Source organism: Leopardus geoffroyi, chromosome D4 (genome assembly GCF_018350155.1).
Source record: "Leopardus geoffroyi isolate Oge1 chromosome D4, O.geoffroyi_Oge1_pat1.0, whole genome shotgun sequence".
Taxonomy (NCBI): Eukaryota; Metazoa; Chordata; class Mammalia; order Carnivora; family Felidae; genus Leopardus; species Leopardus geoffroyi.
The window spans coordinates 37,548,014-37,556,413 of record NC_059342.1 but is presented as its reverse complement, the minus strand read 5'-3'; the positions used below and the strand labels follow the sequence as shown (position 1 = coordinate 37,556,413).

Here is an 8,400-nt window from a genome sequence, read left to right as displayed (position 1 = left end):
AGCTCTGGTTCCAGACATTTAAGGAAACTGTCAAAACACTAGAACATCATTAAGTTATTGGCACATATACTTCAGTGGCTACATACAAAAAGGAACACATACATTTCTTTTTTTTTTTTTTGAACACATACATTTCAAAAGCAGTTAAGAAATAGTCGAAACACAGTCAACAACCCCCAAATATTTAGTTTTTCAACAAAAATTGAGACAAAAAGTACAGCTTATATACAAGAAAAATAAATTTAGTAGATATTATTCTTGAAGAAATCTAGGTGTTGGAATCAATAAATAAGGACTTTAAATACACTATCTTAAATATACTGTAATTGGTAAAGCAGCCCCCAAACAGCTATATGGAACAAGGAGAATAATCTTTCACTAAACAAAGAATATCAAAAAGGAGACATAAAAAGAAATTAAACTGAAGTTCTGGAGCTAAAAAATACAATCACTAAAGGAAAAAAAGTTACTAGAAATGTTGATCAACAGATATGTAGGGGCAGGAGAAAGAATAAGAAAACTTAAGATAGGTCAAGTTAGACTGAGTCTGAGGAGTAGAAAAGGAAAATAATGAAAAAAAAAAAAAAACACAACAGAATCTAAGAGTTCTTGGGACACCATAAAGTACACCAACATATGCTTGATGGGAGTCTTGGAGGCAGAGAAGAAAAAGGGATTAAATTTTTTTTGTATAAATAAGGTCTTAAAACTTCCCAAATTTGATATAAGATATGAATCTACACCTACAAGAATATCAATAAACTTCAAAAATAAATTCAACCCAAAGAATGGGAGAAGACATTTGCAAGTGACATATCTGATAAAGGATTAGTATCCAGTATCTATAAAGAATTTATCAAACTCAGAGCACCTGGTGGCTCAGTTGGTTAAGCATCCAACTCTTGACTTTGGCTTAGGTCATGATATCATGGTTTGTGGGTTCTAGCCCCATGTTGAGCCCTGTGCTGACTGTACAGATCTTGCTTGGGATTCTCTCTCTCTCTCTCTCTCTCTCTCTCTTTCATGCTCTCTCTCTAAATAAATAAACTTAAAAAAATAACATCAAACTCAACACCAAAAAACAAACAAACAAACAACAACAAAAACCCACAAAAACCAAATAATCCAGTTAAGAAATGGGCAGAAGTCATGAATAGACATTTTTCCAAGGAAGGAATCCAGATGGCGAACAGACACATGAAACGATGTTCAACATCACTCATCATCAGGGAAATACAGATCCAAACCATGACACGATACCATCTCACACCTGTCAGAATGGCTAAAATTAACAACACAAGAAACAGCAGATATTGGTGAAGATGTGGAGAAAGGGGAACCCACTTACACTGTTGGTGGGAATGCAAACTGATGCAGCTGCTCTGGAGAAGAGTGTAGAGGTTCCTCAAAAAATTAAAAATAAATTACACTATGACTCAGCAACAGCACTACCAGGTATTTACCCAAAGAATATAAAAATATTGATTTGAAGGGGCACATGAGCCTCAATGTTTGTAGCAGCATTATCAACAATAGCCATATTGAAATATATAATAGAATAGAATATTACTAGGCCATCAGAAAGAATGAAATCTGGCCATTTGCAATGATGAGAATGGAGCTACAGTATATTATGCTAGGCAAAATAAGTCAGTCAAAGAAAGACCTATATATGATTTCACTCATATGTGGAATTTAAGAAACAAAACAGATGAACATAAGGGAAGGGAAAAAAAGAGAAGGAAGCAAACCGAAGAGACTCTTAACTGGTTGCTGGAGGGGAGGAAAGTGGGGGATGGGCTAAATGGGTGATGGGTATTAGGGAGGACACTTGTGTTGACCACTGGGTGTTATAGGTAAGTGATAAATCACTAAATTCTCCTGAAACCAATATCACACTATATGTTACCTAACTGGAATTTAAATACCAATTTGAAAAAAAAAAAAAACTTCAAAAATAAAACACTCAAAGGGATTCACATCTGGAAGCCAAGAAGAATGAGAAAAATCTTGAAAGCAGAAAGAAAGAAGCGATTTGTTACATACAAATGATCTTTATGAATATTAACAGCAAATTTCTCTTCAGAAAACATGGAGGAACAGCAGGAAGATGGGAGAGTGGTGATATATTTAAGGCGCTGAAATGAATACTAATAATCAATACATTTGTATATGACAAAACTCTTGAAAAATCAAGGAAAAATTGAGATGTTATCATTAAAAATAAAAGAGCTAGTCATCAGTATCCCTACCTGATAAGAAAAGTTAAAGGGAGTAGTGCAGGATGAAATAAAGGATACTGTGTAGCAAGTAGAATCCACACAAAGAAATAAAGAGCAGGATAATGTAACTACATAGCAAAAAATAAAAGCTAACTGTCTTGCACTTTGGAGCTCCTTTCTTTATCCCTACATGATTTAAAACATAAATATAAATTAATGGGCATAAAAGAGACAAAATTTATTTTTTTACAAGAAGAAAATAAAAGGAACTGAGAGGTAAAGAAGCTTAGTTTTTATACACTAATGTAATTAAGGTGATATTAGTTAAACTTGGTAGCTATAAAATTAAGTTGCTAATTATAATCTCCAATGTAGCCACTAAAAAATAAATAAAAATAAATACAGAAAAAGCAATCATAAGGGAATCAAAATGGTACATTAGAAAATAGAAATTAATCCTAACATAATGCAGTGACGGAGGAATTAAAGAAAAAAATAAGATATATAGAAAAAGCAAAATGGCAGGGGTAATTACTTTCTTATCAATAGTTGCTTAATATAAATAGATTAAGCCATTCAATCAAAAGGCAATTGGATGAATGGAGCTAAGGATTCAACTACATGCTGTCTACAACAGACTGACTTGATTAAGACATAAAATGTAAAAATATGGAAAATGATATTTCATGCAAATAATATAAAAAGAGAGTGAGGTGAATATAATATTTTCCAAAACACTAAACTTTTAAAAGTTGTATTAGAAGGCAAAGATGAATATTATGTATTGTTAAAAGGGTCAGTTAAGAAGCTATAAGTACACACACACACACACACACACACAGAGCCCCCCGATATGTATAAAGCAAAACATGCCAGAATTGAGGGGAGAAATAGTTCTACAATAATAGCTTGACACTTCAATATGACACTTTTCAATAATGGGTAGAACAAATAGGCAGAAATTTAATACAGATATGGAAAACCTTAACACCACTATAAACCAATTAGATCTAACAGACCTATAGAACATTCGACTTGACAACAGCAGGATATGCATTCATCTCGGATGCACATAGAACACCATCAACAATAGAGCATAATGTAAATCTCGATATATTTAAAAATATTGAAATCAAATTATCTTCTCCACTGTGAGATCCCATTTGAAATGATAACAGAAGAAAAACTGAAAAACTAATAAATATGTGGAAATTAAACATCATACTCTTAAACAATGTGCCAAAGAAGGAATTGTAGTAGAAGGACATTCCACCCCTTATCCTCCCATAAAAATGAACAGAATCCTGAGAGAAGCCTAGATTAAAATTAAGAAGCTGCAGCCACCCAGTGGAGCACAAAACCCAAGGATAGCTGCTTACAAAAAACAAACAAACAAACAAAGAAACAAACAAAAACAAAAAACAAAACAAATAGCCCAGTACATTACATGTGTCATCCTGTTCACCATCCCAGAACAGCTCAGCTCAAGAAGAATACCCTCAGCTATGATCTTATTTGTGGGAAAATGTAGAGAAGGAGAATCCCTGCCATTTCATCCATGCTGACCACAGCAGACAGAATTGCCCAGCGGTTCTATATTGCTATGTCTTTTAAGAACAGCAGCCATTGTTGCTCACCTCTCTCCCCTCCAAGACCTTACTACTAAGAGGAATCCTTCAGGCAATGATGTTACCAAATGGGAGAAAATGAGAATAGAAGGACCCCAACATCCATCAGCACTAAAAAAACCAGAAGTGCTGCCATCACTGCAGACACCCGTAACTTTAGTTATCAAGAATCCCTGAAATATTTATGGACACTGACCTGTGATGGAGCTGTTCAGAATCCATGCAACTGTGCATTCATGGAAATGGAGCTGCTGCACAGCACACAACCAGTACCCTTGCACCAACCCAGAGTCAGTCCATAAAATCTGGAAGAGGCAACTACTTATTCATATAAGCAGAAATCAATTCAAAGGTACAAGTAACATGAAAAACAAGGAAACATGACATGACTGAAGGAACACAATAAATTTCCAGCAAGTGACTGCAAATAAGGATCTACAAATTATCTTACAAATAATTCAAGATAATGATTTTAAAGGATCTAAGCAAGCTAGATAAATAATTCTATGACATTAGAAAATTAAACCCTGAAAAAAAGAGAAATTCAACAAAGAGATAGAAACAATTAATAAAAAAAGATATTCTGGAGCTGAATTATGCAAGGAATAAAATGAAAAGTGTTATGTAGAGCTTCAGCAGTATGTGTGGTCAACCAGAAGAAAGAATATGAACTCAGACATGTCACGTGAAATTATTCACTTAGAGGTAGGTAAAACTAAAAAGAATAAAAGAGTGAAGAAAGCCTACATCAATCCTGAGAAACTCACAGATGAAGCAATATTCATATCATAGGAATCTCATTTGGAGCAGAGAGAGAGAGAGAGAGAGAGAGAGAGAGAAGGGCAGAAATCTTGCTTAATTAAATCATGGCTAAAAACTTACTAATCTTGGGGTGTCTGGGTGGTTCAGTCAGTTGAGCATCCAACTCTTGATTTTAGCTCAGGTCATGATCCCAGGGTCATGGATCCAGCCTGCATTGGGCTCTGCACCAAGCGTGGAGCCTGCTAAAGTTTTCTTTTTCTCTCTCTCTGCCCCTCTCCCTCTGTGCTTGCTCTCTGTCTCTTTATATAATTAAATGTAAACTAAATTAAATTAAATTATTAAATTAAACTTACAAATCTTGAAAGGGAAATGAATTCCAGATTCAGGCAGTTCACAAAACTCCAAATAGGATCAGTCCAAAAAAGGAAACACCTGGACACATTATAATAAAATTGTCAAAAATCATGGACCAAAAACTTTTCTGAAAGCATCAAGAGAAAAATGACTCATCACATACAAGGCCCTCTTCCCCACCACCTCCATAAGACTATGATTGGATTTCTCGGCCAATTGGAAACTTTATGCAGGCCAGGAAAGATTGAGATTATATATTTCAAATAATAATTGGGGAAAAAAACCCTGGAAACCAAGAATATTATACCTACCAAAATTATCTTTTAAAAATGAGGATGAAATAGTCTTTTTCAGACAACTAAAAACAGGGATTTCTTTTTTTTAAATTTTTTTTTTCAACGTTTTATTTATTTTTGGGACAGAGAGAGAAACAGAGCATGAACGGGGGAGGGGCAGAGAGAGAGGGAGACACAGAATCGGAAACAGGCTCCAGGCTCTGAGCCATCAGCCCAGAGCCCGACGCGGGGCTCGAACTCACGGACCGCGAGATCGTGACCTGGCTGAAGTCGGACGCTTAACCGACTGCGCCACCCAGGCGCCCCTAAAAACAGGGATTTCAACATCAATATACCTGTCTTACAATAAATGCTTAAGAAATATCTTCAACTGAAAAGAAAACAAACTAAATACCAATGCAAAAAAGAATCTGAAAGCATGTCACTGTACTAAGGTAAACACATAGAAAAATACAAAATAATGAAACATTGTAATGGTAGTGAATAAATTACGTTTGATCTTAGTATAAAAGTTAAAGGACAAACATTTGCTAGTGGATACACAATATGCAAAGAAGCAACATTTACTAAAAAGTGGAAAGGGAGACTACAAAAGTAGAGCTTTTGTAAGCTATTAAAATTAAGATGCTATTGCTTCATTGGTGAGTGACATCAGCATCAAGGTGATGCATCATTCCTCTTCTCTCTCTGCTTTAACAACTAAATGGGCATCTATAACTGAATAAAAGTGTCTATACACATTGCCTAAGACACCCAGGAGGTTTCTACCAACTTGTGTATCTGAAAGTGTGCCGATAGGACCTCAGTGGGGGCTATGAGTATGAAGAAGTCAGTGAGCCTGTCCCACCCTCATCTGCCATGATCAGGAAAAATAGAAACTGAAGAGTGAAAAACTGCATGAATACCCATGGGTGAGACTTTGAGGAGCTCTAATCTGCCTGAGGGAAGAATCTGAAACACCATCTGCATGAGATAGAGATGTGTGTAGACACAGAGGAGAGAGAAAACTTGCCAGGGTGGCCCACTTACTAGGACAACATTGCAAGGGGCTTTATTTTGCTGGCAGTAGCAGCAACTCTCCCATGTCATAGTTGGAAAGCAAGAGTGATAAGTGTCTGTCTGGCTGCACCAGTTGTATGGGCCATGGCAGCAGACACCAGTTTCTCTCCAGCAGACCTACATAACTTGGGTCAGGAAGAGGACAATGAAGGAGGCAGATAAGAATACAAGAGGGCATTGACAAGAAGATGTGGTATATGTTTATATTATACAATGGAATACTAATCAGTGATCAAAAAGAATGAAATCTTACCATTTGCAACAACATGGAAGGAACTAGAGTGTATTATCCTAGGTGAAATAAGTCAGTCAGAGAAAGACAAATATGATTTCATTCACATGTAGAATTTAAGAAATACGACATATGAACATAGGGGAGGGAAGGAAAAATAAGATATAAAAAAAGGGAGGCAAACCATAAGAGACTGGAGGGAAGGTAGGTAGGGAGATGGGCTGAACAGGTGATGGCCATTAAGGAGGGCACTTGTTGGGATGAGCTGTGGGCTCTACCATTCCCGCCCCCCTTGGCCCCAGTCCACAACAACCACTTCTCCATCTTCTCTTCCCTGGCCCCCCCACCCCCTCCTATCTGGTTGCTTCCTTGGAGATCCCCCACTCCCTCTCCTTCAGATCCAGGCCCTCAGCTCACCATGGGTGGTTCTTCCTCCAGGGAAGGGGGAAGAGAGACCCAGATGTGAGATGCATAGCGACTACCTGGATGGGCTTAGGAGCCTATTTGAGGGAACTCCCTGCCCCTTTCCTGGGGCTTTAATACTTTTCCAAGCCCCTCGGATCTCTTGCCCTTCCCCTACCAAACCATCAGGAGATCTGAATATAAAGGACCACCTGGCTATCATGTATGAGAGACTAAGACAAGAGCTCCCCAATCTCTTCCTTCACTCCCATGACTATACTCTGTATTCATCAGGTGTGGAATTCATCAATGAGATCCTGAACATATGTACCAAGGACTGGACATGGTACCTTCTGTCGCTGACCATCTGCCGCTTCCTGGCCTGGAACTATTTTGTACAGCTTCAGTTGGAGGTTCTACAGCTGACCTGCAACCCAGAGAATTAGACCCTGCACGCCTGCTGGTGGCTTGTGGGGCTGCCCATCCACATAGTCTTTCTGCATTTCTATAAGTGTGACAAGGAAGAGCTTTACCAGACCTATGTTGCCATTGCCTAGACAAACTGTTGGTGTTGTTTGAGTTCTTTATATATTTTGGATATTAAACTCTTATTGGATATATCATTTGCATATATCTTTTCCCACTCAGTGGGCAGCCATTTTCTTTTGTTGATGGTTACCTTTGCTGCACAAAAACTTTTTTTTTTTGGTGTAGTCCCACTAATTTACTTTTGCCTTTTCTTCTCTTGCCTAAGGACACATGTCTAGAAAAATGTTGGTAAGTCTTACGTCAAACGGATTACTACCTATATTTTCTTCTAGAGTATCAGAAAACTGTAATACTATGTTAGAATGATGTGTTAATCACTTGACTATAATATAAAGGTGAAAAGAAAAGAGTATTGAAAAAAATATAACAATTATAATTTGTTAATGTAAATTGTGACATCAAAAATATAAAGAGGATGAGCAAAAGGGCACAGACTTTGTAGACATAACAGAAGGTAAGTCATATTGGCTTAAAATGGACAGTTTTATCTATGAGAAGTTTTATGTAAGAATCACGGTAACCACAAAGTAAAAAATTAGATTAAGATTATGACATACAGGGGTGCCTGGATGGCTCAGTCGGTTGAGCATCTGACTTTGGCTCAGGTCGTGATCTCGCGGTCTGTGAGTTCGAGCCTCGCATCAGGCTCTGTGCTGACAGCTCGGAGCCTGGAGCCTGCTTCGGATTCTGTGTCTCCCTCTCTCTCTCTGCCCCTCCCCTGCTCATGCTCTGTCTCTCTCTCTCTCTGTCAAAAATAAACATTAAAAAATAAATAAATACAAAATATGACATACAAAAAATGGGGAGACATAGCATACCACTATGTAAACCTATAAGTTGAAACTAAAAAAAATTCCTCAACCAAATATTAATAAACTTAAGCCAATGATATATCA

General features: G+C 37.2%; 1 non-coding gene and 1 pseudogene across 1 annotated transcript; both read left to right on the top strand.

Annotated features, from left to right (window-relative positions):
• The first annotated feature begins 6,813 nt into the window (after nt 1-6,813).
• Nucleotides 6,814-7,512, top strand: LOC123592705 (annotated as a pseudogene).
• A 555-nt stretch (nt 7,513-8,067) lies between these two features.
• Nucleotides 8,068-8,152, top strand: TRNAQ-UUG. The gene has a single exon. It is a non-coding gene; the product is annotated as a tRNA-Gln (tRNA).
• The last annotated feature ends 248 nt before the right edge of the window (nt 8,153-8,400 follow it).